The following is a 19513-nucleotide window of genomic DNA, read 5'->3' on the forward strand; positions in this document are numbered from 1 at the left end:
TAATGTTGAATTCACTGAAAGCATTGCTAAGCTGTTATTATTCAGGGGAAAAAGAAAAAGGAGCTAGGTATAGGCATCACAACATCATTTTCCATGAGCTGAATCCTGTGTGCTTTCAGTGCATACAGGTAGGAGTAGCATCCCACACTTTGTGCCTGAAGAGGATCTTTCCAAGCTTTATGCAAATCCCCTGACCCTCCAGCCACTGCACATTCTTCAAACGGACACCTACCTTCAAAAGTGACAGCAAACAATAATGTAACAAATGAGCCTGCAGTCTGCACATGTGCAGCATGCTTTACCTAGAATATTTGGATGGGGTAGAATTAAACTGACCTCTGTGACAAGGACACCTTAATCAAAAAAGCCAGAATCAAAGGGTAGGTGAAGAGAGGGAAGCAATCCTGATGGGTCCTGTGTTCTACCTTAGCTGCCTGTTGGGTTAGGACATTTAATCTTTCTGTCAATGTTTGCTGTGTATCTCTTTACTCTGATGCTCACATTTTCTTGACTTAAAGAAGGGTAAAATGTTTTCCATTATGCTTACATAAATGACAGAGAAAAACTAGTTGGAGAATAATTTTATAGTATGCCATGATTAGCCTTGAGGTAGGCAGTACAAAACTTTAATGAATATTGATATTGGAATTAAAAATTCCACGCTTAGTCTTTGCTTTCACATATCAAAAAGCCTGGCTTAGGTTATTGTGGGTTTTTTCCCCTTCTTTTTAATATGAGAAGATATAATTTGCACCTCTTATGTGTTTTTGTTATTGAAAAAATTATTGAGAAAGAATAGTCAAATTTTTCACAGTGGTCTGGCCATTGAAGGTAATGTAGAAATTAATTGTTTCCTTCTCACTTTTACATGAACACAGTCAACGCCCTGTGAAAGCTTTGTGGTTTCTTAATTGTAGCAATAAAATTTTAGAAAGCACTACAGGGTACTCTTTATATTTGTCTTGACAGACTTTTGGCAACATATCTCTAAATTAAAGGAAAGAAAAAAGGAAAAAAGTACTCTCAGAAGGATATAAAGTCACTTACTGATGGAAATACATACTTCTTACAGATAGGCATTTAAGAGTTGACCTTGATGACTGAAGAGCTATGAAATAGCTAATTTTGCATTTTTAATGTTTTTCTGAAGTGATAGGGTAATTCTGTTAGCACACCTTTGACACTATTTGTGATGAGTGTTCAAGATAAACTTTTACAATAAACATGAAAGGTAAAAGTATACATAACTAATATGCAGCTCAATTAGCTTTGAGATTATATCCAGAGACAGAAAGGTAAATAAGGATATCAGAATTGTTCTCCAATTCTGACTGGTAGGTTGCTCTGAGACTTTAGAAAGTCCCTATAGTTTGCATCAGTCAAAGCCCTATTGCCAAGGCATTCAGGAACCATAGAAGATTGTGAATCTCCTCTGTGTAAAAAAAATATAAAAAAATCTTCAGTTCTGTGTCTAAAGAAAGCATTATTCTTGCAGAAAACATTAATCCATGTTGTAAGTAGACATACTAAATATACCATGTAAGTTTGTGATTTTTTTCCTATTACATATATTACATTTCATAAGAATAAAAGTGCTAACATAATTGAATCAAGTTTCCCTACCTATGAAACGAAATATCAGCTGTACTTGATGCTACTCCCATGAATATTGAAAATCATACAGTGAAACCAGGAAAGATCAGCACATTTTAATGATGATACTGGGAACAGTTAACTAGTTGATGAATAGTTACTGTGGTTATCTAGTTAAGTACCTGGAGTAATTACCACACTGATAAGTAGTACGGTACTTCAGCTGTCTATCACATAAACAGTCTGCAGTTTAATATTTTTACTTTAAATAATTAGAAACTCTTCCAAAATATTACTAGGTCTGAACTATCACTTTTATTTATTCACCTCTTTTACTTTCTAGTTCTTTCATATCATATGTCATCTTTAAGAAAAAAGATACAGTTTATTTCATTTTTTTATCTTGTTCACCCATTAAGTGGGTGAAGCACAGTCATTTATGGGATCTATATGCCCACCAAAATGTTTGTTGTAGAAAAGTATTCTGTCTTACAGTCAGATATTTAATAGTAAATCCCAAGCATTCAAAATCCATGCATTGCCCCTTAAAGTCAAAAGATTTTCTTAAAGTAATTCAATTCTTTTGGGTCTTTTTGGTTTTTAGATACTGAGTTATCATTACTCAGCTAGGTCCTGACCTTGATGTTCTTTGCAATAATGAAAGATAAATATTTTTATTAAAACCAAATCTGACACATTTTCTGATAAGCCCTGATCTATAGATTCAGAGAATAAAACTGTCAATCTTTTAACCCTAACGTAATGTTATGAGAATTCTTAATAGATAAAAACTACTCGTGATATAGACATGTTATAAACAGCAAGTATTATAAATAACAAATGCGAGAAAACAGGTCTGTATGTGATAACTTGCTAAATGAATATATTTGTTTGATTCTTTTCCTTGATAAAAAGACATAAATGTGCCTAACAGTTCAAACACAAATTTAAGATTTATTTTATGTTTCCAATAGTTAATTATTATGGTATTTAGTTTTGGTGTTATGGCATTAGTTTTGAAATGCAACTAGCTCAATTATGGAAATAAATAGGAAAGAATATCCTAAAAATCCTAAAAGAATAGTAGTATGGGTAATAATGATGCAGAAAAAAAATTATATTCAGAGATTCTGCTGACGAGTAAGGTTGTGCCCACTGTAACAGGCCCAAAAAGTAAATATTAGCTACCTTGAAAGTTTTTCCCCTGAAAGATTCTTCTGGGGAAAGAAAAGTAAAAATAACAGCAGAAGCATTAAGGAAAGCAATTTCATTTGGGGAGGTTTTCTAAAACTCTTGTTTAGATTCAGTTCAATTTAGTGTTTCACATTAGCAGCTGCTAAATGCCTACCATGTGTCAAAGTATTTGGATTTAATTTAATTTGTATGTCTATCTCCCTGCAATAATTAAATGAATAGCAAGTCAACTTAAAGGAACATTGTTCAGTAGACAAAAATCACAAAAGAAGTTGAATTGCATTAAATAAATTGTAATATTGATCAACATAAACCAGTATTGAGTTTAGTATTGCACTCCATGACTCATTAGTTTAGCTTTCTTTATTAGGTCTGTAAATAGATTGTAAAGGATTAAAAGAATTAAAATTTCACTGAAGAATTTTATTTTGGGAAAATAGTTTGTTTCTTGTTTATTTTGATACTGTAAACTTCAGCATTATGCCATCATCTTTTAAAATGATCTTCTTTGGAAAGTCTGGACTAGTATTCTAGTGTGTACATAGAAATATGTTGTAATAGAAGTCATAAGTCACTTCTACAAGTGGAAAAGAAATCCACAAGTGAACTCGTTAACGTTACTGGTCTTGTTATAAGGACTGGTGTCATCCTATAGGACTGTGGTGGTGTTGTGAACATTTGAAAGAGGATTCTTTATCATACAAGTATTATTTTAATGTTTCTTTAAGGGCTCCTAATGACGTTTTCAAACTCTCCTTCTAACTTCATCATAGAATTCATCATCTGATCATCTTCTGAATGACAGAGCTCAGAGGGGTGTGATCAGCAGAGTAGAATCCAGTTGGAGACCTGTAGTCAGTGGCATTTGCCAGGCAGCAATACCGGGTCCAGTCTTATTCAACTTCCTTATCAACAACTTGGACAGAGAGATAGAATGGACCCTCAGCAAATTTGCTGATGATACAAGACTGGGGGGAGTGGCTGATACACCAGAAGTCTGTGCTGCCATTCAGGGGAGACATTGATAGGCTGGAGAACTGGGCAGAGAGAAACCTAAGGATGTTCAACAAGGGCAAGTGTAGGGTCCTGCACCTGGGGGAACACAACCCCAAGTAGCAGTACAGGCTGGGGGCTGATCTACTAAAGAACAGCTCTGCTGAGAAGGACATGTGAGTCTTAGTGGATGACAAGTTGACATGAGCTGGCAGTGTGCCTTGCATCCAGGAGGGCCAGTGGTATCCTGGGGTACACTGGGAAGTGTGTGGGCTGGAGGTCAAGGTAGGGGATCCTCCCCCTCTACTTGGCCCTAATGAGGCAACAACTGCAGTAGTGTGTTCAATTCTGGCCTCCACAGTTCAAAGAAGACAAGGAACTGCTGGAGAGGGTCGAACAGAGGCTCGTAAAGTTGATTGGGGGTCTGGAGAATCTCTCTTATGAGGAGAGAATGAGGGAGATGAGCATGTTTAATTTAGAGAAGACTGAGAGGGGATCTCGTCAATGCGTGTAAATATCTCAAGGATGGGTGCCAAGAGGATGATGCCAGACCCTTTTCGGTGGTGCTCAGCAGTGGGGCAAGAAGTAATGGCTATAAACTAAAACACAAGAAGTTCTGCCTTGACATGAGGAAGAACTTTTTCACATTAAAGGTCGCAGAGCACTGGAACAGGCTGCCCAGGGAGGTTGTGGAGTGTCCCTCCTGGAGACATTTGAAACCCACCTGGACATGTTCTTGTGTAACCTACGTGTGACCCTTTCTTGGTAGGGGGATTGGACTAGATGATCTCCAGAGGTCCCTTCCAACCCTAACTATTCTGTGATTCTGTGATTCTGTGGTAGAGAAGACACTGCAACTTGCTTACTTGAAATAAGGTACTGCACTAATCTATCTCTGGTAGTATTCCTCTTACTGGTATAGGACTGCTTTAGTATATTGAACAGTGCTTCATCCTCTCAATTTTACAACGACTTTATTAATTTTCTTAAAAGTTCAACCTCTGGAATAATTCGATCAATTAACAGCACTCTCTTAACATAAATAAATAAAAAAAACCAACAAAAGACAAACCCTAAAAAAGCCCCCAAAACTAGTAAAACAAACAAACAACCAAACAGAATCCCTGCAATAACCTTAAATTTCAAAAATTCTAGTGAGAATTTGTTGAAATAAGCATAGATTACGTATATGTATGCATACGTGTATGAGGGTGTGTACACATGTGTGAAAACAGAGGAATGTAATTTATAAGTTCTTGCTAGAATAGTATGTTCACCTTTGATGTGAAACAACTGAAAAAATATCAAAAAGAATAACAGCAATGATTCTAAACATCTTACAAACATGACTTGCTTGAATACATTGATGTTTTAGAGGCATTCAGACAATGTGAAGGCTAATGATCAGCAAAAAATACCCTCAAACAAACAATAAACCCTACACGGATAAAACGAAAAGTAAAAAATTATCTGTTTTGTCTTCTGTGAGTAGACTGAGAAGTTATAGGGTTAGAATGCACAGAAACAGATTTATGAAAGAGATACTTTTGTGACAAAGTTAAGAACTTACAATTTCAGGAAAACAGTATATTTACAAAAGCATCTTTCAGAAATGGTTGGATATAGTTGATTTTAGCTTTGGGTAGGGAACAGAGTAGATTGCTATTGAATTTCTTCCCAGCTCCACTTTACACTGATTTATAAATCAATCAGTAAAAAGACCCTGAATAACGCAGTTTTATTTGGATTTGATGAGTGATTTTATACTGCATTTCTCAAAAACAAACAAACAAACAAACAACAACTAAAGGAAAAGCATTTAAACTAAACCTAAAAACAACCGACCCACTAAAAAAGGAAGGCAGTTTTGATGAGTATGCATACTAAAAATCTCAAGACATTTTTAAACAGAGAAAGCTTGAGGAAACTAGATCATAAAAAATGTAACCGAATAACTTATGATTTTATTTGCCTACAGTGTCCTTGAAAGATGGATTATACTTTCAGGCTTCAGCGTACTCTGTTGTTTCCAGGTTGTGGAAAACCCTACCAAGAGAAGACTCAGGTCCTTCATTACCTTCTCCGTCCATCCCCACCATAGTTGGACTGTCTTCTCACTGTTTCTCTCTTTCAGTCTCTGTGATCTACTGGTAGTCCAACTCACTGGCGTTACTTCCTATCATTATATTTTGTGTAGTTTTCACCCTCCAGGCTCTGAAGCTTTTCTTCTGGGACATACCTCTTTGTTCACCAAGAAAGAAGAAATTTCTCTAGATATTTTCTTCCATCACAGCCACTCTCTTTTAAAGGAGAAATACACAAACCAAGAACAATGGTATCATTATTCATTAAAAAAAATGCAAACAACTTTGAATTTCTGTATTTAAAATTCTTTGGGTGGGCACTGTAGTACTCTGCATCAAATTTTAAAAAATTTCATGCAGTGGGAGTGTGGCTTTAGTAGACTAAATATGCCAAAGTCTGTTCTCTGTGTGGAGACCAGCTGACATAGAACACTCCCATACTGTTAAAATCTTTTACCTTTAGAGGTTGCATGACTCAATAAATTGGCCAATTTCCAAACCAAGCTGAAACACTGATAGTTGACATAAGTCAGTTATGGGAAGGATCATTCCAACAATTTTTTAGTAAGCACAGGTTAGTTTATGTGGCTGAAAATATTCTCTGGCCCTTAAGAGTTTAGCAGCTGTAATCTGTCCATGTTCTGCATAAGTTAGGATTTGTACACTCAAAATTCGTGAAGCTCATTAAAGAAATTCTTTTTCCCTTTACTCCACTGTTTAGGCTTAGACTCAGATTTCTCTCAGTTCTTACTTTCAGGTACCCAGGAATTTTAAGAAGAGACTGTTCCAGGAAAAAGAATTGTTTTCACTCTTACTACTCTATTATGAACCAGGTTAAGTGAATAGACTGCATCCCAGCAACCTTCATGCAAAACGTGATCAAAAATGCAAAAAATATTGAAAAGTACCGCAGAATAACTTTTTTTTCCCTATAGTAGCCCAGTTGTTAGAGCAGTTGTCCAAAAATGGATGATCCTGGTTTCTGGATTCTACTAAGTGTGAGGGACACCCCAAAAATTATCTAGAATGAATTAGAATTTACCATACAATTTTGGCAGCAAAGATTATTAAATCTGGAACTTGAGTTGTGTTTATGCTAGCAAGTTAAATGTTATTCCCAGAGAAGAATAGATGCACATAAGTCATAAAATATTAACCTTGCTTCCTCCTTCAGCATGAAACCCATACTCTTTCTTACAACAAGAACAAGAATGGATCTCATTTCATACTAGTGGAATCTTTGGGGAAAAAATAAAGAAAAATGACAAAAAGCCTCCAATGAGCATAAGATACAACAACTTCTGAAGTCACCTGAAATTATGGAGTACAGGAGTATTCACAAAAAGTTTGAGAGTGAAAAGGTTAATAGACAGATGTCCCACCTATCCTTGTGCCCTTGTGCATTTTTCCAAGAATTATACCTGAATGAGCAGGAAGAACTGAAGGTGATATTAATTGTTTATTAATTGAAATGAAAGAACAGATTTGGTGGTATAGCTCACATGATTGGAATAATAATTCATTGTTTTCACTACTCAGTATGAGGTAACAATGGAAAAAGAAGTTATTGTTTGTAGTTGGATATAATTGCTCTGTGGACTGGAAAGTAAATAGATCAAAATCTGCTGAAAGGTTGTCGGTATAAAAAAGGAAAATATCAGGGCTTCTAACACAATGGAAAAATATTAAATATTGTCAAAATAAGGCCCCAAATGAACACAATGATTAATGAAACAGACCATATTTTTTCATTAAAAAATATGTCTTATCTATTAAAATGGTAACTGAAAAACATACCTAGTAGAATATACACTGTGCAACAGTTTCATAAAACACTTTAGGAATAAATATTTTAGTAAAGAAAATTAAAAGGGAGAAAAATCAATAATAAGAAGGGACTCTTTTAGATACATTAGTTCTCATTCTGTGGGTTTTAAAAAGTTATTACCTATATTTTAAGAAATCCATACAAAACCTCACAGAAACAGTATGGTTTTAAGCAGAGTAAGTTTATCTTTCTGACTAATACAAAGCTAAACATCTGAAATTTTTATAGTGCTCTAAATAAAGTGGTCTTCCCTCTGTTCTTGTGCTGAATATCTGAGAAAAGATAAACACTGCCTTCAGCTAGGATCTGTAGGTTGGACATCATGGTACATAAACATGATAAAATATTAATGTTAAATGATGCTATGAGAATTAAAAAAGTAAGCTTGTAGAGGTTCTCACTACACAATCTATCCTTATATCTGACTCATCAAATGATCTGCATTTAATTGAATTGTTAGTGGAAAAGATTGTATAACAAATGAACAAAATGTAGTTAAGAAGCTGCCAATTAATTTGCAAATGAACCTGCAAAATAACTATAGAGAAGCTGTTTAAATTTCATTGTAGTTTGCATGTCAATGTTGAAATAAAAAAAAAAGTCTTCTAGAAGGTTTAGGTATAGGATTTAAATTCAGTGATTATTAAAAATATTTTTAAAATTGTATATATGGTTAGAATAGTCTTGGAAATTAATTTGGTACTGTCTACTATTTTTGACCAGTTAAGCTAATATAAATAGAACTTATGAGTTATCCCCAAACATAGTTACTTTTGTGGTAGTATTAATATGACCAGGGTAGATGAATTATCTTCAAAACTGTTCAGTATTACTAATAATGACAGCAATGAGCAGAAAATTAAAAAGCCTTTGATCATGAACATAAAAAAGTGAAGAAATTATTTTTATTTTAGCACCAATTTTACTCTTCTTCTGAAGAAAAGATGTTTGCTAGTTGAAAATAAGTAAAAAATGTATTTCTTCATCTAGTGTTGCAATTACATTAATGCATTTTTAATAGTTTACTATCTCAAAGAAATATTTTAGCAAACCACTAGTCTGTCAACTAGTCTAACAACTAGTCTACTAAAAGCAGAAGCATCACAAAAAAATGATATCTATAAACCAATATTTGTAGTGGGTTTTAATTTACCTTTTTAATTAAGCCAAATAAAAGATATAGAATTTGAGCTATTATTTTTATCTCATAAATTTATATGAAAATCAAAAAATCATTGTAATGAAGTGCTGGGATAATAATTTAACTTTGACACCACCTGAGAACTGAATGTCATCCTACTTCATAACTCAAGTCTTTAGTGTAAACTTTAAGTTAATAGTGAAACCAGGACAAATGCATATATGTATTTTTTACCCCACAGTACATGTGAGATAGTTTATTCACAATATATGCTCTTCTTATTATCTCTTCTGCTGAAAGATAAGAGATTTTACTTTCTTTTGGGAACACTGCAGGAGAAATCTGGATGATTATTTTGAAGGATCTGATTTTTGGTAATTATTACCTGTTAGGAGTTTTTTGTATCAAATACCTCGGTTTTGCTAAGTTGAAAAATGATGATATAAAAAAACCAACAAAACCCAAACCAAACCCCACCAACCCAAGTCATTCATCATTATGATGTGTCTTTAAAACTGCCTTATTAAATGAGTCCATTTATTTTAAGAAACCCTTAAAAAATTCATGTGGTCTTTTACTGAGGCAGAATAAATTAAATGCTTGGGAAAAAATAATGAAAAACATCCACCTACCTTTAACAATAGGAGGGCTGACATTTTATATGAAAAAGTGAAGACTTGAAGTTTTTCTGATGGGCCAAAAAAAATCCAGAATCTTCAATCTGAAATGATTCAATGCTGGATACTTTAGAATACAGTAGACAAAATTATGTCTTATTATATAATTTCTTTTATTACTGTGTATGTTACTAAAGTTTCTTTCCAATCCCCAGGTGATACACACTGGTTTATATGTACCCACTGGACATTAAATTTCCTTCAAAAACTCAATTTTGTTATTGTCAATATTCACTAGTAGCAATCAATATGTAGGTAAATTTATACAGGCAAAAAAAAAATTCTTCAAGGCCCCACTCAACTTACTATGCAATCATTTACTTCAGAAGGATTTAATATGTGCCTAAAATTTAGATGTAAATTAAACATCTCAATTGGATAGATAGCATAGACTATACCGTGCTCAGATGAGTACTGGTGGCTGTGGACCTGGTCGCTCAACAGTGCTTTTCATGTAGCTGTGTGATTGAACCACTACTTCTAAATAAATGAGAGAACATCTCCTGATAGCTGTATCTCTAAATTTAAATTTCTATGTAAAAAATCCTTATTTTCAGTACAATTTTTGTAAGCATTTGCAAGTTAAGCAGGATATCATAGTATTTCGTTTAAATAAAGATACTCCTTTATGAAATTCACATCACATGTGCAAATGTAGATAACCTTATATGCACTTCTGTGCTCAGGGTCTTCCTCTCATCATTTAAAATTGTATTCCTGAGTGGATGAGCTTGGTATTTGGCATAAAAAACTTCCTTATGTGTATAAGTATCCACTGCTGTTAGTCTAAAATTGACTCATGCTCTCAACAAAACCTCTCTAGTCTTCGTAGACATTTTCAGCCAACCCAATAAGTCTCCAGGCACCAAATGTGTGCAGTAACTATCTGGGGATGGCAACAGATGATGTATGTCATGTCTTGTGCACTTGAAACCCACATCTTTTATCTGCAACTAATTTTATTTTTCTTTTATTACTTCCTGTATACATCATCTTGGTGGAAAATTTGTCAATTACATAGTGAGATGTTACAATTTAATCTTCCTCCTTATGCAGTGATGACCTATCTAAGTGCTAAGCTATGACTTACGACAAGATGAAAATACATTTATTAGTAGGAGACTTGGGAGACATAGTTAAAATGTAACAAAAAAGTCTTTCTAAACTAAAAATAGATTCTTACACTTAGGTCTTGATTACTTTTTAATCTGTATATACACTCTTCAGTACATCTTAATTTGGCATAAGAATATTAAAATTCTGTTTTTGTTTATAGGGCACGCCTGCAATGTATCTAGAACTAGATCATCAATTTGAGCAAATTACATTCTATGTTTATTAATGTGAACTCCATATTTCTAATAAATGCACTTCAAAGTTTCTAATATTAAATGGAGCATTAAAAACCCTCACAAAACAATAAAATGGATGTTCAAGAGATTTTTTACTACTTGCCTGTTACTAGATTCTGTTACTGTGAAATGACAGATGTTTGAATGCTTGTTAAATAACATTATTATCTTAACATAATTGAAGGGACATATGCAAAGGCAAGTGCATCCCGCTAAAGGACTGCAGAAGACAATTCATTTCCAGTCCAATGCATGTTGCCCTGTCATGTAGTTTAGTTTAGGATGAGAGGAGACAGGAACAAGTTATGCAAAATTACTGTTTGGAGTAAATTGGCCAACAAGAATATCAGAGAATATAGAAATGCAATCATCTGGAATTTGCTTCTGGGAAGGTTACACTGCCCTTTTTAAAAGCTAAATTGAATATTTCCTTAACTAACAATAAAGGTAACAAAGCTAAGCTGCATTACTAGACTTAGAAAAAAAAATAGTCAAAGTTCTAGCTTTTGTGTTTGACAGATATGTGTACATATTTAATAACATTTGTCACTATGTGGAAGATCCCTGAACAGCAATCCATGAGACATTTAAATTCTCACATAGAATTTAAATAATAGATAATTTCTTCAAAATCCTGAGTACATTTCATCCACACCAGCTCAATTCAGTGACAGCGTTTCTATTTTCCATAGATCATCATTCCTAAATCATAGGGATCCCAGGACAGATCCCAACAAGATTTGGAGAGGGAGTATTTGTTTTCTTAAGAGGCAATACAAACTTTATATTTGTTTATCATAGGCATACACTGGTGTCAGACAATTCCCATTAAGTACATAATAATATACTGAATGGGCTACTGTCTTGCAAACTAAGGTCAGCTCACACTAGTGTACACAGTATGGGGAATAAACATCATGAATTAGAGATCTGTGTGTAGTGGCAAGGCTGTCATCTAGCTGGAATCATGGAGATGGGGTGGGATGGTTTGCATGACTAGAGTGCTATAATTGAGGGATGAAGGTTCTTTAGGAAGCACAGGCCAGAAAGATGAGGAGGTAGAGTTGTGTGTGTGAGGGGACAGCTGTGGAGATCTGCCTGGGGATGCATGAGGAGCTAAGGGCTTATTGGTTAGGAATGAAAAGAAGACAAGTAAAGGTGACATTATATTGGGTATCTGCTATAGGCCAACACACCAGGAAGAGCAGATGGAACAGGAAAAATAGGAGAAGCCTTGCATTCACAGGCCCTGGTCCTCATAGGCCACTTTCACCCTGATATGCTCTGGAGGTTACAACACCGCAGTACACAACAAAGAATCTGTCTTCATCACTTTGCACCCCACCTTCACTGTGGCACTGACTGAGCACTGGAAGAGGATGCCTAAGGCAGTTGAGGAGTCTCCATGCCTGCAGATACTCACATCCTGTCTGGACACAGCCCTCAGTAACCAACTAAAGATTATCCTGCCTGAGCAAAGGGGTTGTTGGACCATATGACTTCCAGAGGACTCTTCCAACCTCAGCCAATCTGTGATTCTGTCATTTGCAACATCACTTTAAAATTTTCTTTAGTCCTTTACTCATTTTCTTCTGGATCTTTTCTTTTACTACATGCATGTCTTGTTTTATTAATTTATTTTAATGAAAATAATAGTGAGAGTTGTTGGATTTTGTGGAGTTTTTCCCCCCTTTTTTTTTTTTAACATGTATGTTAAGGATCCATGTTTGAAGCTGTTTTACATGTACAACTAATATTCTGCACAATAGAGAGATAGTTTTCAAGAATGTTAAATTCAATGTTCATAATAGAGTAACATAGTTTAGGACTTTTGAAAATAATAACTGAATCCTTTAGCTTCAGTCTAAGTCTATCCAGAGCTTTCTCAACACACTTGCACCAGGTCGGCAAATGACAGTGAGTGATAACTGATCATCATAGTTTTCGCAGAAATATGACAAATGATAAATATTCCTTCTTTGTCATTTTAAAAATTATTATTATTAAGAAAGAATGGAATAAATAAAAATACTAATAGAAAGTTGATTTTTTTTAAAAAAAATACATTACAGTAAGACAGATTCTAAAAACTTTCAAGAGTACATCTCACAATTATCTACAATTGCAACTACTCAGTAAGAAAATAGGTAAATAAAATACCAAGAAGAGATGAAAAAAACAGTAAATTCAAATTAAAATATTAATCCTTTATATTCTAAGTGGATAATTATATGGGCAATTAAATGTCCTTACTCAGAAGAGGTCAGCTTTCTCTCATATTTAAAGATGCTACTGTTGCTCTTTCTATATGCAACATAAAGGGCTGAGGTGACCTCCACAGGCAGGAGATATCAACAAAGAAAATATATTTGTCAATGGTTACTTTATAGGGATTGTGCCCAGGACTGATCACTGACTGCAGTGGTAAAATTTATCTCTGTGCTTTGTAGTCGATGCATATGAATAGGCACCTTCAAGGGGGACAATTCATCTGACTGACAAAAGAAGACTAAACTGGGTAGCTGAGTTATGCACACCTAACTGTAGGTGTCCAAAGTTAGGGTGGATAAGTTTCAGTTCAAGTATCAAGTGTTGATAATATCAACACCAAGTTTTATAAGAATAAAAAATAAATTAATGGATTCCTGTGCATGTAAAAATATCACATTACTGAGAAGAAATTCTGGAAAACTGATTTGGTTCTTGAGTGACAGAGACCTTGTGCTTTTTCTTCTGATTTCTAGAAGAAACTGTGGATAGAAGAGGCCATTGAGAGGGACTAGTTGGCAGTTATATGACATCTAAACCAATTTCATCATTTAAGCATCAATGTCTTTAAAAAATGCAAAGGTTAAATGTGTCAGTGCTCTGTATGTCTTTTCCCTAGGAGAAGAAATTATGATTTTAGTAAAACTACCAAAGAAAACCTGCACAACTCAATAGAAAGAGCAGTCATTATGCCAAAAAAAAAAATTAAAAAAAAAAAAATCCTTCAGTTACACACAGCAGAACACAAGCCAAAAGAGATGACATTTAAGATTTAAAATGCTGCTGTACATACAATCTGAGGTTAGAATCCAATAAGGACAAGATCAACAATTTAATTTTGTTGTTCATCATTTGTCACAGGAAGTTACATCTACAGTCTTATTTGTTCTCAAGGGTTTCAGAGACAAACAAATAAATACATTTATGCTATTTGGGCATTTCCTCTAATGTGACAAATTTTCCCCTAATTTCATGACAGATGTGATTATTATCAGACACTTCTTTTTGTGCAGTTTGGAGATTCTAGCTCAACCTTTAACATGACTCCTAATAGCCGATGCTTAATGACAGGACATACCAGCTCTCTTAACAATTCCTTGCTTAAGGTTATATTGCATAATTTATTCTGTCAGTTAGTACAGTTTAAATTAGAGTAAATGATGTGACAGGAATGTTAAAATGATTGTCCAGTGAGAGATGCAGACATGAGGTCAAAGCTGGCAATTGGGGCATTCAGTGACCTGAATTTTGATTTTTTTTTTTTTTTTTTTTAAATTCTTAGTCTTGCACAGACATTTGCTCCATGATGATTTTGGTACATAATGGAGAAATTTATGTTTAAATTATACTCAATTTTTTTTAATTTTTATTTTTTTAATTTCATTTTCTTCTTTTACATACACCTTCCCTACTTCATCTACCTGATCGATGCTTCTGCTTAACAAATAAATTCAGGGAAATTGTTTGAAGACCTGGGAATTAATCTTTATTAGAAATTCTTTTAATTCCTCTAAACTTTATATCACTGGGAAGAAACAAGCATGAGGCCAATGTGCTTATTTAGGGTTTTTTTATAAATTTTAAACTCCCACAAAAGAATAATGCACTTCGTAAAATGTTTATATATAAACTACCATTCACTTGAAAACTAAATCCAGAAAAACTCTCATCATTTTCGGTAGAAGACTGTAAAATATTCCATCAGGATAGACATACCACACGGCATCCAATAAGAGTGCTGTTGATTGCCTGACTAGCGAGTAGCATCTCCATGGCACGGTGGGGTACCATAGTACAGGACACAACCCTGAAACAGCTGACTAAATAGGTGAAAGCAGTGCAGCTGAACAGGCACCCTATGTGCCTCAAGCTATCCCACTTCTAATCGGGGTCAATTAAACCTGTGTTGAGTGCTGTGCTAACGTATTTATGCTTCTCTTGGTAACCTGACTAGCCTATTTAGGTCTACCTAAGGTATCTCCTTGTACCAGGGTGCTGGGCAAGCATACATAGGCTTGATGCATGTAACGCTCATTGAGACAGAAAGCACTTCACTCAGTGGAGAACTTGTCTCCTTCTCCAAGTCTCTGATACTCACAGTTCATTGAAGCTGATGTTGAACTACTGTTGGTGTAAAAGGAAAATGAGCCAGACTTTGTGGTTTTCCAGTAGTGGGTATGAAGCTGCAGAGGGAGAATAAAGTCAGGGCACAAGCGGTGCAATGGAGGAGAAGGAAAACCATCAAATACTGAATATTTTCTTTTTGTCTTCTATGCAAAAGAAAGATGGCCCTAATATAGCTATTAGACTAGCAAATGGGAAATGCCAGCTTCCTCAAGCACTTATTGTTGTCACTAGGCATTTTAATGACTCCATTTAGCACTGCAGCATTTCTTTTGCTCAACACTGACTAATAACATGCTGAGATAGTTACACGCTTTGCAAGTGGGTTTTATTGAAGAATGGAAAGGTGAACGCCTGGGGATTTTGCTCTTAAAACTGTGGAGGATGCATTTTGGATACAATGTTTAAAGAGGAAAAGAAAATTAAACAGAAAAGGTTAGCAAGGGAGATTAAGGGTGAAGGAGAGAAACAAGGGGAGAGTTAATGAAGGAAATTATATGGATTGCGAATTACTTTGAAGAACAACTAGAAGCAGATAATAAATCACAGTGCTGTAAGCACACAAAAGCTGAACAGTAAAAACAGTCATGTAGTAGAAGTGGCACAGCACACTTCTGATAATTGTGAAGTGTTATCTGCAGTATGTTGAATGCTGCAGTTTCCACCATTTTAAAGCAATTTTCCAACTGGTACCTTTCTTTCTGTTCTCTTTATTCTAATATGGTAAACATGCTTCAGTGACACTAGAGCATCTATACAGTTCTATCTGCAGCTCCTGCAAATTCAGGCCCTCAGGAGATGTACTACTGTCTAACCTGTCAGAGGCTGACTAGTTCCTCACACTTGCTAAATGCATATGAATCTGTCCCTAAGAATGTAGGAGTTGTATTGACACACCCCGTAGGTTACTAATATATAATGGTACTATTGTTGCAGACTTAAACCATGTACACGACTTATTAATATTAATGCCTTTATTATTATATATATAATATATATATATATATATAATAATATATATTATTATAATAAATAAAATTAATAATTTTAATATTAATGCCTTAGAAAGGGAAAATGGCCCAGGTAAGGTAAAAAAACAAAAAAAAACCAAAACAAAAACTACCAACCAACCAAATAAACAACCAAAAACCAAAAACCAAAAAACCAAACCCATACCATCATTGGATTTTACCACAAATTTGTACTTTTTTTGTTGTTGTTTTTTAGTACATTAGTATTTTAATATTTGCACTAATCATCCCTTCTTAGTTTTTAATTTTTTTTTGATTCTTTAACAGGATTTTTAAGATTATGAGCTCAAGCATGAAAAAAAATTTTAAAAGGGCTCTTTTTAAAAAATAGAGAAAGTATAGAATGCCTCTGTTTCTTTGCAAAATCAGTTCTTTTTCACTTATAATGAATGCATGTATGTGCAAGTATTGTTTTGCACTGTGACACCTGAGAGATTGGTCACTGTATTAGTATCTGATTCACTGTTAATATTCACACTAACTATGTAGACATGCAAACAGTTTTACAAACATACAGAATACTGTTAATCAGTAGTCTGCTCCTGGAATATTCTTCTAGAATTTCTACTTTAAAAATCTCCATCTTTTTTTGTATCTATACACATATTTATATTTACTAGATGAACATATTTATGTACATGTATGTGCTCTATATTCTGTAGGTTTGCACAGAATGCTTCTGTAACTGATGAACTCCTTTTGTTTTTGAAGTACATGGATTTAACTAGACTATACACAGGCAAGTAGAATCTTATTTTGTCCATATTCTATATCCCTGTAACCTGCTAAGGTGTTGCAATATTATTTTTTGATTGTTTCTTTTGCTGACTGGGGGTGAAGAAAAACTAAGATGCTCAGACAACCAATTTATCCTTCTTTATCCTTCTCTACGAACAATCTCAGCAGTGAAGGAAGAGATCATGTTTTATTTTGAGGGGAAGAATTCTACCTTAACCAGCAGCTGATTGATTAGCATTATGACATCTGTGAGTAGCACTAACTTTTTTCATTTTAGGATATATCATTTTCATTCATTTATTCTCCCCTTTCAGTCACCTTTCTTACAGATGTACTGATAACTGCTACAAATACTGCAACCACAGATGGTGAAAGTAGCAGATGTGAATCATATTGTGTTCAGCATATTACTCAAAACAAGCAGTTTCTTTAGAGCCATGGGAGTCTCTTTTCCCAGTTTGTAACTAAGGGCTGTTCTTCTCAAATCTATACCTTCTGTGGGATTGATTCCATAAGTTAAAAAAAAAATTGACAGCACTTTCTATTGAAAAAGGTAAGAACATATTCAAGCCCACTTAATCTCAGATATGTCTTGGTGTTTTTTTGACATTATCTGAAATTTTCCCAAGGAACATTTCCCTCTGATAAATGGAATCTCCAAAGATGAAGAGGGAAAATGTTTTACTCATAAGAGTTTTCTTAACCCAAGCATATTAAATCTTTGTTCCATCCTACTCATGATAGTGCTGCACAAACAATGCAACATAATGTAGTCAATTAAAATTTGTACGGTAAAGTTAATTGAAAATGGAAAATGCGTATTACACGCATAGTAACTGATGCTCACAGACATTTGAAAAAGAAAATCTATTCATACTGCTTGACAATGTTGCATCTTATTTAAAAATAAATTTTTATCTGGTTTTATTTCTGTGTGCAAAATTTATATTATAAAATTTGGTTGAATCTTGACAGTTGTATGAGCAAAGAGATATATCTTAGAACTGGAAACCCATTTATTATGTAAGTACCTGAAATAAGCACGCATGAAATATGCATATGGAAAATTTTTGGTTCTATGAGTCTGAATCAGTGATCGAGCCTTTTTAAATGCAAACTGGACATACCTTTTCAGCAGCTGACACCAAAAAAGGCAATGAATTAAAGTAAATCAATGTTATAGATTCCAATTACTTAGTGTCAGAAGAGAGAGCAAAGAACTTTAAACATAAGAATTTTCTACAGACCTTAACTGAATGAATTGCAATAAAAAATAAAATAACCTGTCCAATTTCAATATCTTGTACTTATAGTAGGGTACTTTCTGCTGTAATATCTGGCTGCATTTTAACTTTGTTTTGAAAAGAGGAATGTTTGAAGAAGTCATGAATTTTTTCTAAAATATATTATTCACTTTTACATTCCATTTATTAAAGTAGTTTTATATAAAATTATAGAAGTAAACCAAAGGTATATATTCTCACATCTTAAATTTTCAGATTATCTTGTAACTAATCGTATTTTTATATTTTCCTTACAAATTCTCTTTATGGGACTTGAAAAGCAATGTCCCTCATAATTAAGTAAATAAATACATAAATACATAACGATCCTTAGAAATAAGGATAACTTGGAAAACTTTACTTTTTTATGATATCTACTTGTGTTACAGTTTGGGGGTTTTATCTGAAAACTTGATTTACTCGTATAATTTTTTTGTATAAGAATAAGTTAAATTTAGGGTGCACTTTTAGTGCAAGATGTCTTCTAAAATTGCTCAGTAACACTTAAGAACAAGACATTATCAGAAAAACTACTCCTCACCAAAATCCTGATTTTCACCTTTCCAGTCATATATTGACCTAAAAATGGAGAGAAAGGCTGTTCCTCACTTCTATTTGCAGATATGCATGAGGAGACCATTATAGCCCCATTCAGCATCCAGCAAAGATGTTGTTAGATGACTTGGCTAGAACAACTACATAACTAGTGCTTTTCAGAGCAAAAATATTTTTCATTACTTTTTTTCATTCACTTGACTCTGTTAATAATCATCAGGCTATGAATTAATATTGTTATAGATGGTCATAACCATTTTAATACATTCATTTATTATATGTTCCATCTGAGAAATGTTCTATATTCTTGATATTCAAGTGCAAAGACCTTCTGCTCCCAGACTGCTCCCTAAAGGACAGAGCTATAACTAAGCGCAACAAGATGAAAGTGAATAAACAGTGTAGTATAGAGGGCATACTTTCAATTCCACAATTTCTTAGCTCATAAAATTTTTGATAGAGTTTGATTTGTGGTTCTTCTAGACATATTGGTAAGAAAGCTACTGCATTATTAATAGGATTAGGAGTTCTGAACATGGCATTTTCACTGTTTATAGTTAGGGACTGGTTATTTATTGTACAACATATCAAGCATTATTTATAAAAATATTATTTTCTGATTTTTCTTGGTTTAGTGTACTAAAACAAGTAT

Source organism: Myiozetetes cayanensis, unplaced genomic scaffold, assembly GCF_022539395.1.
Source record: "Myiozetetes cayanensis isolate MyiCay16 unplaced genomic scaffold, myiCay2020 scf5-8, whole genome shotgun sequence".
NCBI classification, from domain to species: domain Eukaryota; kingdom Metazoa; phylum Chordata; class Aves; order Passeriformes; family Tyrannidae; genus Myiozetetes; species Myiozetetes cayanensis.